We start from the raw sequence: 25,372 nt of genomic DNA on the forward strand, positions 1-25,372 counted from the left end.
GATCTGTTCCCCATTCTATCCTGAGCAAGAGTTGAGTTTGCTCTTTGCACATATCTCCAGCATCTCAGCCTCACCCATCCTATTTTGTTTGATTCTAGACATTTCACTATGCCTTTTCCCAAGTGAGCTGTTTATCAATACTCTGGTCTGTTATCCCCAAACAGATTATCAATGGAGGCCTGGGTGAATGCATTCCCTTAGTCCCCTAAAACCTTCTTTTTTTTTTTGACATCTTCAGAATGTTACCATTTTCCTAGACTGTTTTCCTCCCAAGTTCATTTTCTACCAAGTTTGTCAAACTTGCTGAACCAAAGGAGGTGTAAAGAATGTTTTCATATGCTATACCAAGATTCTTAAGTCATAGAAGCAAAATACACACTAGGTTTACAATTGAAAGACTTGGATTGCAATACCATTTTCTACCTCTAACTAGTTCTATAACCTTAGATAGAGAGGTACAGCTGAATATAACCAAACCTCTTTGGGCTGCATCTTCTACATCTGTTAAAAGCAAACAAGAATACTCAAGCTGTGTTCTCACAGTACAGTTGAAGCAAGACAACGAATGTAGAGGTAATCCAGTATTGATAATTCCTCTGGAAAGGAAAGGTCATACTATGGTAGCAGACTGAAGAACAGTTCTTGAAAATAACCCTATTCCCTTTGTATCTTTAGTTTCTTTTATATTAAAGGAAGGGGGAGAAATAAGTGGGGAGAAAGACTTTGCAACTTGACCTCAGGTAATAGGAATTTATTGATTCAACTTTAATTATCTCTTGTGTGTATGCTTACAATATATCTATCATATGTATTGCTAAGTACAGTAGACTCATATTTGATTGAGATTTTGATCCTCACTCAAAATCTGAAAATTTAATTAGGGGCACAGATGAGAAAATAGACAATTTTAATACAGTGTGATAAGTGCCATGATTAAAACATGCATGCATCATTATCGAAAGCACAGAGTGGGCCTTTGGAACTGACCTAAGAGATAAGCTAAAGAAGACTTCTCAGAGGTGTTAATCCTCAGCCAAGTCTTGAAGAACCAAAATTTGAATGTTGAAGTTCATATTCTTGTTTGGTCTTCCAGCTCATGTAGAGCAGAAAGTTAGCAAGGGTGACAGGCAGTCATATTGTAGGTTCTGAAGGATGTGAGCCTACCTGCAGGGTATTATGACATGGGGAATGAGAAGCAAGAATGAGGCATTCACTGTCAGGCTGGAAATGAGCTCACTATGGCTCGGGGCCATGCCTGAAGGATCAAGAAGCAGACCCCAGCAGAACAAAGGGGGCAGCTTTGCAGTGTCTTATTTTCATGGATAACAACATTAACATTCAGAGGAAGATGAATGAAATTCATGTGAGTTAAGTTGAAGATATAGAGTTACAGAGTATAAATATAGTCGAATCATCAAATGTTAGACGTAAGAGGAACCTAAAAAAATGTATTAATCTAGTCCAACTCTTTATTTTATAGATGAGAAAGCAAAATCCATACTTGAAGTGACTTGCCTAAAGTCTCACATTTCGTTATTAAGCAGAATTGGGACAATCTACAAATAAAGCCACCATTTTCACTGAGTCTCCACTCTGTGTCAGATACCTCATCCTGGATCTCCAAGTTGGAGGAATTAGACAACTTCTCTTAGCTCACAGGACAAGCAAATCATGGGTCAGAGATTTTGATATTGGTCTGGCTCCTAAGAAAATCTGAGTTCATTTTGCTACATTGTGCTGTTTTAGGTCTCTCCCAAGGGCTAGAGAAATGCAGAGATTCACACAGCCCCAAAATGTCCACCTCAGGATTTGAACCAAAACCAATGCCTTTTCAGTACTCTGAATTTACTTGCATAGGCTTATTTTTTAGCCCTTCTGAGCTACTCTAGCCTGAGTCAGACACTATTCTCTAAAGTATGTGTGCCAGGAGGCCAGCATTAAAAGCTCCTCACCGTATTCCAGAGTAACAGTAGCTGAGATAAGGCTTTGTTTGACGCAAATTCAAGCTGCTTTTGTGACGAGGACATAAAGATATAACTTTGGACAAACGTTCTTTTACCAGCATACTGTAATTACACAATATCATGTAAATTGTCTTTCATTGGATTCTTTCTTTTCTGTACATATAGATATTGGATTAATGAAAATAATAAAAACAGTCCATCTTCTGCAAAGCCTCACTAGTTCACATCAGTTTCTCAAGACAATGGGGAAAAACTGTTAGAAGTACCAATGAAGAAGGAATATTGGCAATTCTTTAATAATCTTCTACTACTTTGGGCTAGTTGAGGAATAGGGTTCTTAGGTTAGTGGACATAGTGAGTCAATATGCCTTGAACTGAGGTCAATTCTGCACTGGCAGAGGAGGCCTGGGATCGAGCCCCTTGTTGGCTCCCTGCTCAGCAGAGAGTCTGCTTCTCCCTCTCCTCCCTGCTCCTGTTCTCTCTCACTATCTCTCTCTCTCTCCAATAAATAAGTAAAATATTTAATTAAAAAAACAACAACAAAGCAATAGATTAGTGGATTAAAAAAACACAATGTGTACAGCCTAGATGAAATTAGATAAGCTTCTAAAGGATCAAACAAATGCCTGTCGATATTCCCATTTATTCATCAAATGGAATGATTACTAAGTCAGTCATTACTATGGTGCTGGGAAAAATTATGAAGTAGAAAAAAAACAGAAACAAAAGCTAAACACTAGACTCATGGAGGTCTTATGATTGGAAATGGGGGAGAGCATATACACATATTTGTGCATACAAATGTCAGGTGACAGTAAATGATATAGGGAAATAAAGCAGAGGAGAGGAATGGGAAGAGTACCAGGGAGCTGCAGATTAAACAGGTTGTCACAGAAGGTGTCACTTGAGCTAGGACCTAAAGTTTCTAAAAAATCAAGGCATGTTGTTATCTAGAGATAGAATGTTTCAGGCAGAGGATAAAACATGTTCAAAAGTTCTAAGGCACAAAGGTTTAAGAAGCTGTTAGGAGCTTCTTGTAGCTGGAATGGAGTAAGCAAGGGAGAAAGAAGTGAGAAACAGGGCCAGAGAGATAATGAGAAAGCAGATCCCAGTGCCATTCAATAGAACTTTCTGTAATGATAGAAATGTTCTGTATCTATGCTCTCCAATACGGTAGGCACTAGCCACAGTGGGGCTACTGAGCACTTTAAATGGGACTAGTGTGAATTCTTAATTGTATTTAATTTTAGTATACCTAAATTTAAATTTAAATATGGCTTTCATTGTGGATAGTGAAGAGCCTTGTAGGTCATTGTCAAGATTTTGGGTTTTACTCTGAATAAGATGGGAAGAAACCGTAGGAGAGCAGAAGAGTAACATCATCTGACTTGGATTTTAAAAGGATCACTATGCTCCAATGAAAACAGACTGTAGGGTCAAGAGCAGACTCAGGGAAGCCTGACTTAATCCAGGTAGGATATGATAGTACATGCTGAATGATAACTCAGATGGGGTGGGGGGCTGTGGTGGCAATGGTTGAATTCTGAATATAATTTAAAGATAAAGCCCAAAGGATTTGCTGCCAGATTGGATGTGGGATGTGAGAGTCAGAGAAGTTCATAGGTTGTTGTCAGAGCATTCCACAGAGCACTGAGAGGAAAAGATTCTGAGAACTACAGGTTTGGAAGCCTCATTTCTTCTGTCATTGGTAGCCTAGAAATTTTTAGAATAAATTGAGATTATGCCTATGTTGCAAGGTCATTTGAGATTAAATGAGATCATATATGCAAAGTGTCTAGCATGAAGCTTAGCACACAGTAGGTCCTAACATGTTAGTTTTCTTCTCCAGGAAGCCAGAGACCCTTCAACAAGAATTCTATTGACTAGCAAGGGTCAGCACTTTTCCTATAAAGAACCTGATAGCAAATATTTTTGGCTTTGCACACCATACAGTCTATGCCACAACTATTAGACTCTATTGAAACAAAAGCAGCCAGAAACACAAAACATAAATAAATAGGCATGGCTGTAATAAAACTTTATTAGAACAGATGGATGGCTGTATTGGCCTTTGAGTCATAGTTTGCTAACCCTTGGTTTGGAAGAAATATTCATTTACTCTAAAGGGCCACTTTAGAGAGACATATAGGGTGGCCCATATGTCTCACTTATCAGCAGCAGTTCTAGTATACATCCACAGCTCCAGCATGATTATTAATACAGCCTCTTTTCACTGTCAAGAGTGTCCCAATTTGAACAATAAACTATATGGCTGCGGATGTACACCTCCTTGTCCTACATAGAGACAAAAATGGGTAGTGTGGTAATTCCAGAGCTCTGTTGGTAGTTATGCATTGTTTTTAACTTATGAAATAAAGCCAAGTTTTACTGAGTGCCTATTTTGCTCAATGCTCTAAAAAGGACCTAGAGGAAGACGGCATAATACATGTCATACCTCTCTCTTCCATACCCATAGCAGGCTTTACTAATTGATTGTGACAGTCCATTCCTAAGCCAACTCAAATACAGCCCCACCATTTTTTTTAAACACACTGCTCCTGGCAGCCACGACCAATAGTACCAAGATGAAATCTCGGTCATCTTGGCCTTAAAGCATAAAGCATGGCTCCTTTTCAACAATACTCACACTCTAGCTAAGAAGTGCAATATATATAATTCTAAAGTAAGTGCAATATTTAGAATTATATATATATTATATATATAATTCTAAAGTAAGTCTGACTATGATAAGTAGTACAAACAATAAATATGATAAGCATTCTTAGTGGAAATTCTCATTTTCTGAGCCTCCTATGAAATAATAGTTTTATTTCCCTTAAGGAAAGCACAAGAACTTCCCAACATTATGTAGTATTTCATGGTCTCTTTTTTAGAAGTTTAGGAGATTGAAAAATGTTACCTCAGAGAGGATAAAAGCAGCTCCATTCAATTTTTCTGCTGTTTAAAATGGTAATTTTTCTTCCTGCCATGCAAAAAAAAAAAAAAAAAAGAAGAAGTAGAGGAATTTGTTTCACGATTAATATGGTATCCTTTCATTCTCTTCACATTAAGATTTAGGGAATGTCCTCAAAGAGAAGCATTGAAAAAATTCTATAGTCTAACTGACCAGTTCTAGATACATCTGAGTTTCAAGGTTTGACCAGTCAATAAAAATATTCTGAAGGCACTTGTGCAAAGAACACTGAACTAAGAATTACAAAAAGATACAAAAGAAGTAAAATAAAAAGAATGATGAGCAACTCCCTACCTTAACCAGGTGCCTTATTGTAGTACATAGAACCTTGAGTTTATATGGCAGCCCTGCAAAGGAATCTATAGCACAGCTATAGGATGAAAAGAAGAATGTAATTGACCCTTTTTTACAAAAGGTAAGTTCGTCTACAAAATTTACCTCTCACCTAACATCATCTGTATTGTTTACCAGACTGCCTCCAATGTGCCAACGTGGAATAGTTTACTGTCAAGTACCAGAACCACACATTAAGCCTCCCCTTTCAGCCCTGGACTCATACAATATAGCTCTCTCAACTAAAAAGTGGTGTGTATGTAAAAGGTATCAACATTGTTAATTGCCTCACTCAAGGATTGTCTCCTCCTGCCATGTACAAACACACACACACACACACACACACACAAAACACATACACACAAAACAGCTGCCTCTGGGGAACCCACATCTTCCCTATCCTTTAATTTTCAAACAGAACCAACAGAGCCCTGACTCTACTTTCCATGGTAAATCTACCACCCACACTCTTCCTCTTATCCTTGCCCCCTACAGTGTTTCTGAGGATCCCATAGGTCTTAATCTGTCCCTTGGTCATCTCATCTTATGATCCAGTTTCCTGCTTTTCTGGAGTTTTCCATCTCTACTTTGCACCCCTCCTACAACTGCTCTGTCTTTTCTGCACATAGGCAGTCCCTTGGGAATCCATCCTGGTCCTTCATTCCACACAAAGCACCAATGACTTAGGCAGGCCTGTATAACCAAACATCACTCAAAGTTTGAAGCAATGGAATGGGGACTACAATAATTCAAGACATCTTAAAATTGAAAAGTAAGACATTTTTCTCTAGCTGTGTTTCTTCCTTTGGGCACTGGCTTCCTGCCAACTGAGGAGACTCTGGTTCTCTGTAGCTGTCTCCTTTCTCCTAGTTCCCATGCCTCTCACATACCCTATCCATTCCTGAGTGCCCCCTAGAAATTCAAAATTTCCCTCCTTTTACTAGGTTTATTATGCAGAGCAATCCTACTGTTTCTGGTAATACCCTCCACTCCTTTGAGATGATGCTCTGGGAGGGTGGGCACTCCAGTTTCACTCTCAAAAGAAGTTATCAAAGTAGATTACTAATGCTTCACCTCCTTTGATGTAAAATAAAACCCTCCCAGACTGGAAAAGTGACTACACTCAATTTTTCTGCTGTTTAAAATGGAAATTTTTCTTCCTGCCATGCAAAGAAAGAAAGAAAGAAAGAAAGAAAGAAAGAAAGAAAAGAAAAAAGAAATAGTAGAATGCCCTGAGAGAGAAGCATTGAAAAAAATTCTATAGTCCAATGGACCAGTTCTAGATATACCTGAACATAGATGCATGTTTCTGATGACACAAATATGCATTTCTGGATAGGGATTTTTTTCTAGCTTTATCAGTGTCATTACATATTGTTTTCTTAGATTAGAAAAACTGAGTCCCAATAATATCAGTATCTAAAGACAGCATAGTAGGAGGAATTGGCACCAAGAAGTTATAATTTGCAATTGGGTGCTGTCCTTAGATTGCCGTAGGTGTGTTGGGGGAGGTATATTTGTCTTTGCATTGTGATCTGAAGCTAGAATCAGAATAGAATAAAATTAGGAAGTGTTTCCTTCTTTGTAAAATGGAGGATTTCCAGACCCTGCCACCTCACCCTCACTGCCTAAGCCCAGAAAACAGAGAAAGCCTTACACAGAATTTTCAGGAACTTTTCACAGTCTACCCTTTGGGAATGGTCTTAAAGAATCCCATTGCACCAAGCCAAACAGTGAAGGTATGCAGGAAACATAGAACAAAGACAAGATTCTAGTTGACTTGAAATTTTCTGTAGTGTCAGGTCACTAGGAACAGGGACAATATTTTGAGGACTTTTTGATTCAAACTCAGGATTACTAAGTTATGAAGATGACACTAAGGATGGGGTAGATTTGAGGCTTAAAGACTGTCTTTTCCTTTCTTCCTCACTCAATAAAGGGATAATACATTTAGCTAACCTGTATCTACCTACTATTTGTCAAGCTGTGTGCTGTTTTATTTGTAATATATCATTTACCCTCTACAATGAACTCATGAGATAAGTATTATTCGGTCTTATTATTATCTCCATTAGATTGAAAACAACTGGACAAATAATCCAGTGAGTTTTAAACAATCTAAATCTAAACAGCAATTATGGATGGAAGGAGTAGTCCAGGGAAAACCCAACAAAGGGAACCTGAAGTAGAGAAGGAACTGCAACAGGAACCAACATTTGTGAGTACCTACTACACGTTGGGCAACAGTGCACATTTTCTTTATTTGCTCTACAAGAACCCAAAGGGTTATTATTATCTACATCTTACAAGTAAAGAAACTGACCGCAGAGAGATCAACCATCTTATCTATGACCTCAAAACTAGTTGGTAGGATTTGAACCAACATCTGTCTAATTCCATTGTACTAAATATTTGGGAACACAGCTGAAGGGCAGTCCTAATTCAACAGCTAGTTTTTCTAAGTCTTATTTCAAAGACCCAAGATTTGCCTGATGAAGCCAGAGAATTATGGAGCTATTCTTTTTTTTTAAAGATTTTATTTATTTATTCATGAGAGACACAGAGAGTGACGAGATATAGGAAGAGAGAAAGGCAGGCTTTTCCCCGACAGGGAGCCTGGTGGGGGACTCGATCCTAGGAGCCCAGGATCATGACCTGAACCAAAGGCAGATGCTCAACCACTGAGCAATCCAGGCATCTCTATGGAGCCATTCTTAGATATAGATACCTGGTTTAAAACATATAGATCCAGAATAACTATTATATATCCCAGTAATGACCTTGTAACTTAGAGTAATCTGATTCCAACTTCTTGCAATTTCTTTTTCAGAGAGCATACTGAATCTATTCTGCTTCTATTCAACTAAATGGAACATTCCAAGGATTCAATGGATGGGACCTTTCTTCTCAGTCATCCCCATGATAACAGCATAAAGTCACTGAGGTGGGAACACAGCTAAGGGCCCAGTCCCCCAGCCAGATGGCAACACAGCCTTTACATTTTGACTCCTAACCTTAACTTCTGGTCCCAAGATGACCCTTTCCATGTGCTGTCCTCTTCTCCCACCTCCCTTCTGACTTCGCAATCACCATGAACTCCCAAATCAGTATGCAGGCACCAGCACATGAGGTACCAATGCTGCCTCCTCAGGCGGCATTCTAAAAAGCAGTGGGGAAAAATATTTTTTTCAACATATGATTTAAAGAAATCATAACTCTGAGATTTTGGGGGGGAAGGAATGTCTGTATGCGTGATTGTATGTATCTATTTGCATGTATGCATGTGTATGTGTCCTCTGGTGCCTTAAATTTCTGTTCTAACAGATCTCAGGATTCATTTAGCAGATGGTCCGCCAAGAGCCTGATAGAACCTAACCTCCCACGTTAAATGTTTATGGAACTGCTGATCAGAGGTGGCAGTGGAGTAATGGGGAGAACTCAGAAAATCCCAGGAAACAATCAAGCCCTTTTTATTTAGAATATCAATTGGAACATTTATTTGTAGCACTTTATAGCTTATGAAATGCCTTCATACCCATCATGGCATTTGATCTTCTCAACCACCCTTCAGTGTATATATTTATTTCAATTCCATACATAAAGCAAATGAGACTCAGGAGGAAGGATGGGTCCAAGGCCACAGTTACTAAGTGGGAAAGAGAAGGTCTCCCCATCTCATGACCCTCAACTTCAAATTTCATGTCCTCTTTCATCTACCACAGTGCCTATTCCTGTCTTCCCAAGAGGCACAATGAGAATAATGAAATGGACACACAATCATCTTATATAGGACTCATTATCCTCCAAAGCTTTCAATACCCACTTTAAAAAAATTAGAATTAGATGGTGTTCTTCCCATATAACAATATTTTTTACCCTCCTAAACTGATTTTTAAATACCAAGGACACCTATCATAGAACAAATCCATAGAGGCAGAACAGTACATGAGAACAGGCTCATTTGTCAAACATTTTGGGAAGGCCATCTCTCCTCCACCAGGGTACAGCAGGAAGTTAACTATTTGTGGATGAGAAACTCTAAGACAACTCTTCTGCCAACACGTGAAACTTTACCTGACACTGTGCATGTGAGTGGTAACAAGGAGACGTAGTATGTAGGGTGTTTTATTAAGTTTATAGCTGTCTGTGAACTATAGCTGTATAATTCTTCTCAATCCATGTAATGAAAGGAGGGAGAAGACAGGAACCTCTGAATCAGAGGGCCCAGGAAATGTAGTAACCATTCTGAGAAAGGAGAATCTATAAAAGAATCATACACTCCATAGACCCAGATGGGAATCAGACTTACCAGGATCCTACAAGATGGTAGCAACCTGAAGGGAAGGGCTGGCTTTGAAAACTCTGGGAGACCCAACAAATCTCAATGCTAATGAGGTCTAATGAAGTAATAGTATATTGAAGCAGAACATCTGGTTATCAGGACTTAATAGATATGGTACTGGGAGGGAGATGTTGAGGAGTCTTCAAAGGTGGAGAAAGGGCTGAGGGAAGTAGGAATCAATATGACTGGATGATCTATATGATCCAAGATAGAATTGGACATCCACAAGAGTTCCTACTGTGTAGCTGAGTCATGCAGTACAGCTATATTAGTACCCACGAGAACATATACTCTCTAGAGAGAATAATGAGCCAGTAATTCTTTTTTTTTAAAAGGAAGGTATAGAAGATAACACAAAAGATCAGATTGTCCAATCAGTCTGATATGAAATCAGAGGCCTTATACAGTTACCAAGATTTTCTAATAATTTCAAAGATACAGATAATCACAAGGCACAGAAAAGCAAGGAGAGAGGCTTGGAGTCTTCTGAGATTGAACTCCCAAGTCTTTTCTTGTCACATCAGGTCATGCTCCATGTTCACAATAACCCAGGACTCTCTAAGCAATGTGTACAATTCATATCACTTACATAATAGGTAATCCTATAAATTCATGGATTCAGATTTGTTTAGGGTAAGAGTCCTAGAATCCTAATAGCATTCTAGAGATAAAAACTAAGCTTATTTTCCAAGGAGTCTGCCATTAGCATATTTACTAGGAGATATGACCAGGTCTTGTGCCTTCTTTCTTTTACAGGAGTAGAGCTCCAATAAAGAGATTGAATTGTAGGCTTTCTTCTACTAACCCTTTCCTTCCCAGTGTATGATGACACATTAGATAATGTGAATGGCGCTGCATGTTGGCCTTGACTTAGTTATAATGATTTGGTATGTTAAAGCATTGTCCCGTTTGTCTCCAGATTCTGGCCACTGTTATAGCTGGAGGTAGATGATCAGCTTAGAAGACAGATGATTCATTATTTAAATTGTTCTTTTTTACTCAGTAACTGTAATTCTTATTTGCTTTTATATACTTTTCACTATACAGAGCATTTCCACTTGCATTGTTCCAATGATATGTAAAACAATCCTAGAAGGCAGACAAGAAAGATCTTGGTTTAGAAATAAGGAAACTAAGGATCAGTTTCAATTAATAAGTGGGGGACTGGGACTCAATCCTAGGTGTATTTGGCCTCCAAGTCCACGCTCTGTCTGCGGCACAACATGACAAGTACTTGGAAGAGGAGACTGATGGCTTGACCAAGATGCAGAGAAAATTAAGTTTCCATGCTCTTAACCTCAGAGCAGGTAGACTGTTATTTTCTTCTTCATCTCTTATCTTCAGAGCATTTTACCCCAAACTCTCCTTGCACAAAACCTTCCTAGCTTTGCCATGGTTGTAGTAAGGACTAAGAGGGCTGTGATGGAGGACAACGCTGGCACCATGAATCACTTTTTAAATAACACACTCATATGGAGACAGATGAATGGGCTAGCCTTGGAGTCCTCTATCTCATGACAGGTAGGACATTGGACAGGGGGTTAGATGCACTTCCCTTCTTAGGTACCCCTCCCCATCCTCCATCCAACAGGGCATTGATGATTAGCTTCTGGCAGATAAATGGGCAAAGGGAAAATAAGAGGGATGGATGAAAAATTTCTCCCTAATCAGTCCATACATTCAAAAGACAGGATACCATGATGATACCAAACAGAAAACAAAAGCATGAACCACATTACCCCTGCTGTGTTCCTGGTCTAAAGTCAGGCCCACCTGTCTCCCACCAAGCACAACTGCTTCAACCTACAGCAACATCCCTTTGACCCCTCAATTGCCATCCTGTCCTAGGACCAAGACAGTTCTGAGCCCAGAGGTTATTTAAAGCTCTTGCTTAACACTCCATGACCCAGCATTGTCACTGTGGATTGTAAGGTAGCTTTGGCCTTAAACTCTGTTTAGGTTATAGAACTCCTCTTCTCTAAATCAAGTGACACCGCATGCCCTAATCTCATTAACTGGATTTCTGCCCTTTGCCTGCCTAGGATCCCAGTCTCTGAAGGGGGGCCTCAACCATCTTACCCCTTCCAGATAGACAGGAACTAGAGGCCAGTTCCTATGTTCACAACATATGAACACATAGGATTCACTGAAGGGTTGACCACATTGGCAGCAACACACAGCCATCTATTCTTACACTCTGTTGCATCTATTTGTTGAGACATCCCCATTATTTCCTGTGAAACTGACTTCTTGTATCCATTATCATCATATTATCTACTATTTGCTGCCATATTATTTAGATAGCATGTTATACAAGTAGGTTGCACTATGCTTCCAGCTCCCACAGTTAGTTCAGCTCCCCGTGAGTTCATCCCAGTAAGCAGGTAATGCCAGAGCTGGTCTCATCCCAGTTAACCCTACAACACTGTTCTCAGTTGTTTAAAAACACCTAGCATATGGGACGCCTGGGTGGCTCAGTGGTTGAGCATCTGCCTTTGGCTCAGGGCGTGATCCTGGTCCGGGGATTGAGTCCCACATTGGGCTCCCTGTGCAGAGCCTGCTTCTCCCTCTGCCTATGTCTCTGTTTCTCTCTATGTCTCTCAGGAATAAATAAATAAAATCTTAAAAACAAACAAACAAACAAAAAATAGCTAGCACAGAAGAAGGTCCTTTGCCATTAAGGTAATATTTGTCAATCTTCAGGGAGCTGAGAGACTCTGTTTTATTGGTTTGATATTTTTGATACTCCCTTCTAAAAAGGCTTTTCAAATTAATTTTCTAATTAAAGTATATTTAGTTACATATAAAAAGAATTCTGTAGCAACCCCGGGTTAAAAAAAAAAAAAAGAAGACATCTGGTGGTATGACAAAGTAGGAAAGAGTAGGACTCTCTCCTTGAAGTTAATTTCAAGTCAGGGTCAAAATGCTGAGTGGGCAAGAAAGCTCTAATAATCTTTCTTTCCCAGATCCTAATCAGCAGCTCCAAGACATATCATACCCCCAAGTACACTCTGACTTTATCAAACAGAAGGAGAAGAGAGAAATCATATCACCAGGACAAGTGTTCTGAGGGGATGAGGGGAAGAATGTGAATCATTTGATGAAGACACATCAGAGGAGACAGAAAGTAACAAGGGCTTTCTAGACCCCTGATTCGCTCTCTTCATCCTCCTCAGGGAAATAGAAAAGAGTAGTAAACATTCAGATATAACAAGAGATTCTTTTTAGACTTCAAGAGATAATTCAACAGCTAACTCAATAATAGAAGAATTAGAAGAATAGAAGTAATACACAATTTTGTAGAGACAGTAGTTTTGCAATTACTTGCATACATTGCTGATGGGGTACATTTTGGAACTTTCAGTCTGGGAAAAAAACCTCACTTTCTGTAGTATGGATCAAGAGCCTTCAGAAGTTAAAAATCCCTAAATTGGTACTTCCAAGAATCTATCTAAGAGAATAATCAGGGGCTCCCTGGTGGCTCAGTTGGTTAAGTGTCTGCCTTCGGCTCCAATCATGATCTCGAGGTCCTGGAATCAAGCCCACATCAGGCTCCCTGCTCAGCAGGGAGTCTGCTTCTCCCTCTCCCTTCTCCCCTGGCCCTGCTCATCCTCTGTCTCTCTCTCTCAAATGAATAAATAAAATCTTTTTAAAATAAAATAAAAAATAAAAGCATAATCAAAGATGTAGACAAGGAATGTTCATAAAAGCACTATTTATAATAAAGAAAAATAAAAATGGCTAAATAAATTAAAACGCACCCAAGTGATGAAATATATGTAGCCATTATAATTCTACTCTAAAAATATTTAATGATGTGGGAAAATCCAGACACAAATAGTAATATATATTATAATCTTACTTATACAAGTAAGTATACAAGATTGTGTCTAGAAGGCTAGATCACAGACATTAAAAATTCTTCAGTAGACTTTTCTGCATGCTCTGAATACAGAGAGTGACTCAGATACTGGCCAAGCCAAGGAGCAAGGAGCAAGACCTTATAACTATCTCCTTGTAACTACCTTGGACATCCTTCTACTTGGACTCTAAAGGACTTTGACTTCCACCACAAGATCTCAGGTTGCACCATGCAGCTGGCTCTTGGCGGAAAAAGAGCAAATCTAATTGTTCTGGTAATTTCTCAGCCAGTAGCACAACTTGAAAAATGGGGCCTTCCTATTCACATCCTTGGCCTCACATCTGGCCAGTTTACAATGCTTATTTTTGAAAATACAATGGCTAAAGAAGTTTATGGAAGCAGAAAAGATTTGTTGTTAGACCCAGTTCAGGCAGGTATGTAATGTATGATAAACCAGAGAATGAATGACTAAACCAAGCAATCAATTTATCAGTGATAGTGGATTCTTGCCATACACCTAAGTTATTCAGAGCACCAGGATAAACCTCTCACCTGCCAGACTACTCTCCTGTATTTCATTGAGGTCTCCAGCAACAGGCAGGAATTCACTAGCCATCAAGAATCTCAGGATCTTGACTTATTTCAATTCTGCCCTCTGCCTTCTATCCCAGTCTGTTTCAGACATGGACTCACATACTGGCTACTCTATTTAGTAGCCAAATTCCACTAGTGCAGGTGTTGAAAAATGTACTTTGGAAGGATGCATAAATGCCCTCCTTGCTGTTGCAAGGGACAACAAGTGGCCCAGCTGCTGCTAAGAGACCTTCAGGCATCATGATAAACACCAGGGGTATTACAGAAAATTTGGAAGGTAAAAGACAAGGTTTACATAAATCAGGGGTGAGGTCAAGTTCGTGGTTATGGAATCAAGTGATCAGAGGATAAAGATCAGAAACTAAAGAAGATCAGGAACAGGCAAATGGTAAGAGGCAGAGGTGGAGAGAAGCTTCACGGCCACACACAGTTGTTTTGTTTTGTTTAATTATTTAGCTAAGTTGCCCTGGTATAAAGTATAAGAAGCAAAGTAGACAATAAACAGTAGGGGACGAAGAGCTGATCAGACACTAATAACTCATTATTTTGGTCCTTTATATAGCTCCACGGGATTAGGAAGCTCACCATTGATTATTCTCGCTGGCCAGGCAAAGCCTGGACTTTAGGAGCCGGCTATGGAAAAGTGAGCAAATATGGAGATGGAAACTCTGGGAGAAATCCAGGGGTAAGGAAATTTTATTTCTTATGCCCATGTGGCCTTGGTGGCTTCCCTTATCTATATGCAGTGTCTGGCTCTCAGTCAGTACTCAGGAGTTGCTTGCTGGGGACCGTGTGTGTGTGTGTGTGTGTGTGTGTGTGTGTGTGTGGTGTTTGTGATATTATGATGCTAACTGGGACCTCAGAAGAACCCCCCACATGATTTCATCTTTGAACAAGTGTACACGGGATAAGGATTAGCCAAGATACACTGGACTTGGAGCTACAGAATTACTAGCACTTCAGGCAGCCATGGAGATGAGGTACACTGTCCCCAATTCTCTTATGAACTGTATTCTTTCTAGCTCCCCCTCCACCAAACATCACCCTCTGCTCCCTGATTCCCAAGACCAAGAAGTGATTGTGTCCAGCTCATCTTTGGAGCCCAGGCCATGTTACAAGTCGGGCAAGTCTATGGATCCACTGAAAAAGTAATAAACTAATATTCACCTTATAGAACTATTTTAGGGATTTAAACAAAGCAAACTGTGTAAATGTACCTAGCATACATTGGGCATACAGACACCTAAAATGTTCTTTTGATACCCCTTATCTTCCTTCAATAGTCAGCCAAATTAAATTTTAAGTCTTTGAATTTTCCTCAGTACATAATTTCTAGTTTCTGGATATTTAGTGATGTTAATAACTGCCTTTCTCTCCTGTATCCCTTTCTGGGTGAAATTGCTCATCTAAAATCCCATGACACCTGCCCTCCCTGTTTTCATAGGTGTTCAGAGCACAATCAGTACCTGTTCCTTTTATGGGTAAGGAAATTTAGGCACAGAGAGGTTAAATGAACTTTCCCATGCAGTCAGTAAGTGGCAGAGCTGGGATCCAACCAAGACCTTTTCTATTTTACCTGCACCATGAAAAAAATGTTTTGAATGGTGGTAAAATAGTAATACTACAGAGAGAGAAATGTCATCTATCCTAGCACAAAAGAGCCACACCAAAATAATCAGAACCCCTAGTTAATAGACGTTAAAATTTGTTTCGAGGGATAGCTTCTGACAGGATGACTGCTGATCAAGGAAGAGTCTCCAGGAGAAAGTCGTTGCCTGAAGCACACAAAGAAAAAATACAATCACAAAGTGTGATATCAGAGTTCCAAATCCATGGCAAGTTGTTAAATCACACCTAGTTCAGCTTCTGGAATTCTAAAGTTTATAAAACACTATTGGGTTTGGTTTTTTTTTTCAAGGCAGAGCAGTTTAGAGAAGGCATGAAATAAAAGAACATTATTTGATTTATCAGGGTTCAAATGTACTATTCTACTTATTATATTATGAATTCACATGAGGCTTTATAAACAGTGAAATTAATCATTGCCTCCCACTTGTTCCATCAAATCAATATGCCACGGATAAGTATCAATTCAATTTCTTTCTTTTTGAGGTTGTTTCCTCAATCAGGAAAAACTGACACACTAATTTTAGACTATCTGTAATCTTCTCTAAGTGAGAAGTAAGCTGATCACTGTGGCTGTGGAAAAAAATCAGCCCTTGTGTTCCAGTAGACATTTAGATATGTCCACAGGAAGAAATGCTCAGCGTGCCAATGGTCTCTGAGTTGTATCCATTGGTTCGAGTCTCTGGAGGGAGCTTCAGCAAAGATGATGCAAACGACAGCCACGGGGACACTGCTACTGCTGCCTGAGGGGCCAGACCTTCTGTGACACAGACTGAATTTAGAGGAAATTCAAGAAGACAATAGATGACTCTTGTCAATCAGAAGATAAAACAGATATAGACTATGTCCAGTATATCTGGTGAATCTCTGGAGAGTTGAGTTCATTGCTAGTAAACAGAACATTACCCTAGCCAAGTGATTTAAAAGAAAATCCTGGCCATTATTAATTTTATCTATTTACAGTTTATTTAATATTTAATCTTGAAGGAATCAGAAGGCATGCATTGTTATCATATTGAAGCAGTGAATGATTGATAGGAAAGCCATAACAGACCTAAATAAAGAATATAGTTTGTGATAGTGGGTGGGGAATGCCCATTTATTGAGGTCTTCTGGGTATTACATACCATATCAGAGGCTTTACAACAGAGTTTCTTAACTTCGGAACTATTTATTGATATTTGGGGCCAGATAATTCTTTGTTATAGGGAACTATCCCGTATACTATACCGTGTTTTTAACAGGACTCCTGACCCCAAACCAATGGATACCAGTAGCACTGCTCCCCTTTCCCCATTGAAACAGCCAAAATGTCTCTAGACATTGCGAAATGTCCCAAGTAAGGAAATTGCCACTGTTTGAAAATCAGTTTTAACAATAATAAAACCTAATATTTACTAAGGGTGTACTGCATATTTACTATTGATTTAAGTCATTTTTATGCTTTTTATAGTCAAATGTATTATCCATACTCAGTGCACAAAAATGTATAACTTAATAATTTATTAAATAGGGAATATCCATGTAATCAGCAAATTGGAAAAAAAATTTAAAAACATTGCCATCTTTAGAAGCTTGCATTGGACTCCCTTCTAATCTCTACCCACTGCTTGCCCCCTAAGGTAATCATTACCCTAAACTTCCTTATTTTACTGTATAGCTCTACTACCTAAACATGTACCTCTAAAGCTAAATAGCTTACCTTTCTCAGACATTTATTGGTGAATGTGTGAAATCAAAAAAAAAAAAAAAAAAGAGTAGACCAAAAAGAAAAATATTTGGGTTCAGGAAACAGGGGAAGCAACACCAGACTCTCTAAGATGATGGGGAAGGGTCATCCCAGAATACCAACTAGTACTCAAGATAGAAAGCAATCAGTTCATCTTAGAACAAGTAAGGCAGTGTCAGGACAGATCTGTCAAGAAACTGAAATCAATATAATGTCTTATGTATCTGAATACATTGAGAGGTGAACTAGACAGCTGATTAAAATTTCAGGCCTAATTTAGGGAAAGGTACATTAATCTTTCTTTTTTTTTTTACATTAATCTTTCTTAACTGCAGTTTCAATATCTAAAAATATGAGGATAATAACCCCTACTTTGCTCAATGGTTCTCAATATCACAGAGCTCTTTTTTGTAAAGCACATAGCACATACCTGGTTCTCTAGCAAGTTTAGCTAATGTTCTTAGCTTAATATTCTAAATATTATCCTTGTTATAGTAATAACTATTATTATTAGAACTGCTGTTGCCAATGATGTTATATCCAACCCCCTGCACAGTGACTTTACATAGCAGCTGTTGATGCTTTGGTCTCCTTCTCCAAGGACTGTGACCTTGATGAGGGAACTGGTATTATCTATGCCATTTCTGCCAATTGGGGTTAGGGTTGGTCTCACCACTGCCACCAGCATCCCTTCCTATAAGATAATGTGTTTTTAGTTGTCTTAGTGCCCTCTCTTAATGAACTGGGAACAACCATTCCTGAAGATTGGGTGAGATGGAATTTAAGTGACACCATTCACTTATACAAATAAACATTCATTGAACAACTATTATGAATCCAACAGGAGAATTAGACCATTCAAAAAGGTTCTCTGGCATAGCATCCTCTTATTCCTAATCCTAATTGTCTCCTTTCAGATGCTTGCCACTCCCTGTCACAGCTGATCCATTTTCCCCCTTATTTTTAATTTCAGTTTTGTAACTTTCCATCCAACTTGTGGGAAACCCCACGCTTTGTAGGTGAGATCTAGGTTGGCCTAGGCATGGAGCCAGCTCTACGTCCACCATGAAACCATCTCCCTTCAAGGCCTTCCCCAAGAATACTCCTTGGTCTTATATTTTGGGGTCCTGTTGACCTCCATCCCATTCCCAGTTAAGACAATCCTTTCAGAGCCTCATGGAAATTCTCTCTCTTCTTTCTTCCTTCTCTGAGACATCAAACATCATAACTTCAAAAAGTTTGGGCTTTCACAGAGGTAGGAATATGGGTCATCATATAGGTCACCAGAAACTTCAGCTTTCTGCCCTGCAAAACCCCCAGTTACAAAGAATTATAAATAGCCTGGTTACTTCCTTGAAATGGAAATGGGAGAGAAGTAAAAACACAGAAACCAAAATAAAACTAGCATCCCAATCATTTTGCCAAGTATATTTCTGTTAACATCTGTATGTATAAGTTTTCTTGGCATTTGAAGAAAATATGACCACTATTTCTAGGGTGGAGTGTGAAATTTTCTTAAAGGCTTCTTTTGACAAACCACAAGTATATCTTAAGATGAGATAGTGTATGTCTTAGGTAGGCTTTTCCTAAGGTTTTCCAAGAAGAAGATTCTGAGATGAGGATTTGTAATAAAGTATTTTAGGAAAAATCATCTGGGCAGTGGGGAACTGGGAATTGCAAAAAGTCAAATTTAGCCTATAGTTTAACATGTCCTCTCTCAACTCTTTAGTAAAGTATAGCATCCCCACATAGCCTTGAGTGATGCAGGTTGGGGATGGTGCCATCAGCAGAGAGATGGGGAAATAAGGGATATGCTATTTATTCCATGTCACCCTTTTGATGGATCCATAGTGAAAGATACTTGTCCCTTCAAGGGGACTGTCCCAGGGAGTTCCACAAGTGACCATCATCAAAGCAAGAGAGGACCCACATTGAATAGAGTGTTGGATGGAGTCATGTGGAGGAATTCATACTTGAATACAGTACAGACTGAACATGAATACAACCACAAGGCACTTCATGATTTGTTGGCAAATGGAATGATAACACTATGGCATCATCTCTATTATAGATAGGACTTTAGTTCATTTAAGAAAATGACGCCCCCCCCCCAAAAAAAAATATAGGCACTTACCAGTGGAATCTCTACAATGCATTTCTTATTAGAACTAAGTATCTAGCTTCAGTCAACTGTAAGTATCTTGATCAACTTAAGGCCCCTTAATCATTGGAAATAGGTTAACATAGTAAGGGAAGGGACAAGGGAGAGGCCAAAATAATGAAAATACGAATCAAAGGGATGTACTAGGAGACTAAAAACCAGCAAAGCTCATATATATATTTTTAAATAACCCTCAGAATTTTGAGAAAGGAAAAAAGCTATTTAGAATGGAATACCTACCATTGCATTTCCTGTGAAGGTTTCAATTTCCCACTTGTAATTAAACCAATCTGTAATTCTATATTGCTCTGTCTTAGGTCCCTATGAATAAAGCCAATCCATATTATATGCTCCAAGCACCTATCAGATATTGGGAGTCCTGTTGATCCTTGAAAAAGAAATATTGACCAATATTTCTTAGCTGATTCAAATGATGAACTTCCTTGGCTGGATATATTCTGAAAACACTACATTATAACAAAATGTTTTTAATCTAGTTCTAAGAAACAACCCCAATCAAATTTCTAGTCAACTGACTTATGAGAGCAGCCTCCTGAAATAATAAAATCTGAGAGCCTATGTGTGGGAGTGAAGCAAACTCAGTTTCACTGTTGGATTTTAGATTTGTCCTTTCCTGCAGAAGCTCTCAGCCAGCATTCTGACTGCCCATTTCCAGCCATCCATCATCACCTGCCAGGAACAGTTCTGAAGATTGTGTGATGGGCCTGATGCCTGGATAATTCATTCATGATACCAACATGGAACAGGAATGACTGCCCAAAGAAAAATGTTTGTCCCTCCACTTTCAGATACCCAGTGCTTGGTGTGTTACAGATATGCAAGAGAAAGTTAGATTAAAGTAGAGAGGAAAGGAAAGAAGGATGGAAGAGAAGGAGGGAGGGAGAGAGGGAAAGTATTATCTTTTCCTAGCCCATTCATTTTCCTTATTAAAAGGGGTTTTTCTCACCTTCTCTTCTCAAAATTCCAAGGATCCTCCCACATTCTTACTCCAGCTAATTCTCACCTTCTTAGTGGAGAAATCTGAAACAATAGAGTAGAAATCTGGCAAACTCTGCCACTCCTTCTATCTACCATCTCCAATGCCTCATTTCCATCCTCTCACCTGCTAACGTACCAAGTAACCACACTCCTATCCACAAAAAAAAAAAAAAGTCACTCCTCTTCACACTTGCATCTTTGTATCCATCCCTTCTGGACTACTGAAGGATATTGTTATAGCAACTCTCCCTCTCTCTCCTATATCATCAAATTGCCACCCTCTATCAAACCATCTATCAGGTTACAAACATTATTTCTCCCAATCTTAGAAAAATCCTCTCTAGAAGTTCCCACTTTCCCTCTAGCTGCCATTTTGTTTCTTTCCTTCTAGCAAAATACTTTGAAAGTGTTGTTCACTCACACTGTCTATAATTCTCTTGATGTTGAGGTGCCCCAGGGTTATCTCTTCTTCTCTATTTATACATACTATCCTGACAAGTCATTCTAGTCTCATAGATTTAAATACTATATATTCAAGACTACTTCCAAATTTACATCTTCAGTCCAGAGCTTTCTCCTAAATCCCAGACTTCAACATCTAGCCACTCTCCTAATAACTCCACTTGGACGTCTACCAGGCATACCAAATTCAACATGTCCAAACCTAAACTCCTGATTTCCCCTCTTAAAGCCTGCTCTAAGACAATCATCTCAATTAATGGCATGTCTATCTTTCCCATCATTTAGGCCAAAAGCTCCGGAGTCATCCATAACTCTTCTTTCTCTTATATCACAATTCAAACCATCTGCTGTTGGTTTGAGAGAATATCCTATCAGAGATCCACACAGTGGATTCTCAGTGCCTTCAAGCCTTTGTTCACATGTCACCTTCTCAACAAATTCTGCCCTGGCCATTCTGTTTAAAATTGCATTCTTCCCTTCTCCCACCCCCTGAAATCCTGCCCTGGATTTTTCCATAGTTCTTATCAAGTTGTATAACTTATTTATTATGCACATTGTTTAATATGTCTGTCTCTTCAATAGGATCCATGAAGACAGGGATTTTTAACTGTTTGGTCCACTAATGTGTCTCAATCGCCTAGAAGACTACCTGGAACATAGTAAGTGCTTTAATATATATTTGCAGAAGGAAGGAAAGAAGGGAAGGAGGGAGGGGAGAGAGGAGAGGAGGGAAGGGAATGCAGGAGGTGAGGGGAGAAAGGGAGGAGAGAAGGAAGGGAGGAGAAGAGAAAGGAGAGAGTATAACATTTTAACCATTCTTGGACAATTTCATTTACTTGCCCTCTCTGGACCTCAGTTTTCATCTTGAAACAGGCCCAGAGTTGAAGGAGATGAACTATAAGATACCTTCCAATTCTACATGCAATGATTCTATGAATTGTGTTAATCTAAGGGGATTCACAAAAGAGGTAAAGAGCATGCAGAGTCTTGAAACAAGTGGGAAGCCTGGTAGACTATGGCTGAGCCTCCTTCCTATTCCCAGCCTGCCATGAGGCTTTCTGGCTTAGTCACTTCAGCCATCCTCCAGATAATACTGATCCTAGAGAAGCTGGAATATCTATCCTACACCACCCCCCTGATATATAGGCTACACTCCCACAGTCTTCATGAGATCCCAACACATATCTCTGCCAAATTTAAGTCACCAGCAATTATCACTTGATGTGCCCTAGTTAGACTGTGAAAGCTATAGCTCTGCCTTTGACCCTATTCCCCATTACCCATCTGTTTGCAACATCGTGTCAGAGCCACTGTGAACAAAGCCCCTGCTCTCAGTAGGCTGCTCACAAACTGCTCCATGCCTATAGCAGTAAATTGCCCTGTGAATGTCCCTGCTCTTGGGCAAAGAATCCCCGGAATAGAAGCTTCCACACCTGCTTTTCCCCCACAGGATTAATGCTATTTCTCAAGAGAAGGATAAAGGCTGAACTATAGGAAACATGGGATCCTGGCCCTGTGGGACACTCACTGATGCAGAAAGACAAGATCAACATCTTGTTGGTTGATTCCATCCTCAATACAGGGGCCAATCAAGAATTGGCAGTAAGGATCCAGACCACGGTGAAGTCAACAAAATAGTATCATGGTGTGAGGTGCAGATGCATCAGGGAGGCTTTTTAGTATCACCCCACAGTCACCCAGGGAAGGGAGTCTTTCAGCAAGAGTTAGGCTGGGGCCAGGTCTCACCTCCATTCTCAAATCTGAACCCTCACTGTTCCAACATGAATCACATTACAGAAACTGTGTGGTTTGGTGAGCCAGGCCAAACCATCAGAATTAGGGGATGTATATTCTCTACCCAAAGACAAGGAACACATCTTTTTCCTGGAAACAAGCAGCTCATTCACAAAAGACCCACTAAGCAGACTCAGAAAAGGCCATATTTCTTCTTCCAGAGAAATGGCCACGTATATGTGTATTAGCTATTGTTTTCTCTGAAAGTGTTTTTTTTATTGTTCTTCCTTTTTTTAAAGATGTTATTTATTTATTTATGACAGACACACAGAGAGGCAGAGACATAGGCAGAGGGAGAAGTGATGTGGGACTCGATCTCAGGACACTGGGATTACAACCTGAGCCAAAGGCAGATGCTCAACCACTGAGCCACCCAAGTGCCCTATTGTTCTTATTATTATAGTTCATCATTGGATAGTAGCATTAAAGCATGTAATATAACTCCAATTGATGAGATAAGAATGTATCACAATTAAGTGTTTTTAATATAGGCTTATTTCTTGAAGGTATTTGTGGACTAATGAAATTATGAACAAAGGAGATGTTATAGAGAATATACAGTTTTATTTTTATTCAAGTATAATTAGCAGTGTTCTATTATGTTTCAGGTGTACCATATAATGATTCAGCAATTCTATATATTTCTCAGTGCTCATCAAGATAAGTGTACTCTTAAGAAAAGATGGTGATTTATTTGGGGTAGGGTGTGTGGGTGTGTGGGTATATTTAGGCTGGGGAAGGACTGGGTAAGTTTTCATAGAGGACATTTTATTTGGGTCTGGAAGGGTAAGTAGGAGTTTTCTCGATGGAGAAGTAGGTGGAAGATATTTCAGGCAGAAGGGCCGATTCTATCTCTTAAAGGAGTCAGTGGTCAGACTTTATAAGAAGATACATTAACTGCTATTATCCAATGATGAACTATAATAATAAGAACAATAAGGCACTTGGGTGGCTCAGTGGTTGAGCATCTGCCTTTGGCTCAGGTCGTAATCCCAGTGTCCTGAAATCGAGTCCCACATCACTTCTCTCTCTGCCTATGCCTCTGCCTCTCTCTGTGTGTCTCTCATAAATAAATAAATAAAATATTTTAAAAAAGAACAATAAAAAAACACTTTCAGAGAAAACAATAGCTAATACACATATACATGGCCATTTCTCTTTGGTCCTCAAAATTAGCAATTCTCCTTTGCTTTTATGTAAGGATTTTTAGTCCCTTCCATAAGAAACATCTAAGAAAAAACAATTGCCAAACAGTGTAGGGGGGTCTGGGTGGCTCAGTTAGTTAAGGATCTGCTTTGGGCTCAGGTCGTAATCTTGGGAGTCCTCAGATCAAGCACCTTTTTTGGGGGGGTTCCCTGTTCAGTGGAGAGTCATCCGCTTCTCCCTCTCCCTCTGCTCCCCCGCCCTACTCATGCTCTCTCTCTCTCAAATAAATAAAATCTTAAAAAAATATATCAAGCAGTGTAATATAAGGAGACACAACTTCACAGTTGTTCTTCCTACTTTACCTGATGAAAATTACTTTCTGCTTAACAATTTTCAACTTTACCTCAAACAGAAGCTGCCCACACTTGCCAGGAATATAGATATCAGAGCTAAAAGTGACAACCACATCAACGTTGAATTCATATTCAAAGTCAGTTTTCAAGCTTTAAATCTCATCTTATGTCACTGCCATTTTGAAGACTGGAGAGAAGAAAAGTGCAGGAATGTTCAGTCCAGCTGGCTGGGAGATAATGAGACAGCTAGTTCCTGCAGTAAATTGACATTTGGTGGAGATCTATCAATAGACCTTCATTAGACACTTCGGGTTCAGCCTACGCAGAAGTGAATTTTTTCTAGTCTGGTCCTCACAGAAGGTGGAACAGTCTCTTCTCATGAAAGATACTTCTAGGGAGAAGGGGACTTAGACCATAGATGGAAACTAGAGAGCAGTCCATAGAAAGTGTTCCTTCAAGCCAGGGCTTGGCAAACTTTTCTATAAAGGACACATACAAAGTATTTTCCATTTTGCAACACATACGGCCTCTGTAGCAACTACTCAACTCTGTCATTGTAGCACAGAAGCATCCATAGACAATACAAAACTGAATGGACCGATGTTCTAATAAAACCTTATTTTCACCAACAGACAACTGGCCGAAGTTTGTTGACCTTTGCTCAGTATTTCCCAAAGCATTGTAAACATACCACCACAGGTACATGGGTATACTGGGTGACTTTAAGTAGCTCACAAAGAAATATTTCAAATTTTAAGTTATGTTTATGATTTAATGTTTATCAGATACAAATATATAATTGCCTTATCAAACTCAATGTCATGGATATTATTGCTTAGGATAAAGCTAAATTTATTTTTAAAAGCAAGTTGATGTAAAGAAAAGGAATAAGTAAATAACAGAAGAAAATTGATATTGCAAAAGACTCATAGGTGATATGAGTAGCCAAAGCCTAGAAACACTGCTCTAATTTGCATTTATATCTTTGTCATGAGCATGATGGTATGACCTCACTTCATCTTTACAGTCAGTA

General features: G+C 39.2%; 1 long non-coding RNA gene across 3 annotated transcripts; it reads left to right on the forward strand.

Moving 5' to 3' along the window:
* Positions 1-1,242: 1,242 nt before the first annotated feature.
* Positions 1,243-25,118, forward strand: LOC106557647. 3 transcript variants are annotated; one of them, XR_005376723.1, is made up of 8 exons: positions 1,243-1,363; positions 7,347-7,489; positions 8,102-8,215; positions 10,795-10,920; positions 14,632-14,754; positions 15,092-15,217; positions 21,629-21,705; positions 24,399-25,118. It is a non-coding gene; the product is annotated as an uncharacterized LOC106557647 (long non-coding RNA). The 3 variants fall into 3 exon arrangements; XR_005376722.1 differs by lacking the exon at positions 10,795-10,920; XR_005376724.1 differs by lacking the exons at positions 10,795-10,920; positions 24,399-25,118 and adding an exon at positions 21,903-22,978.
* The last annotated feature ends 254 nt before the right edge of the window (positions 25,119-25,372 follow it).

Source organism: Canis lupus, chromosome 23, assembly GCF_011100685.1.
Source record: "Canis lupus familiaris isolate Mischka breed German Shepherd chromosome 23, alternate assembly UU_Cfam_GSD_1.0, whole genome shotgun sequence".
NCBI classification, from domain to species: domain Eukaryota; kingdom Metazoa; phylum Chordata; class Mammalia; order Carnivora; family Canidae; genus Canis; species Canis lupus.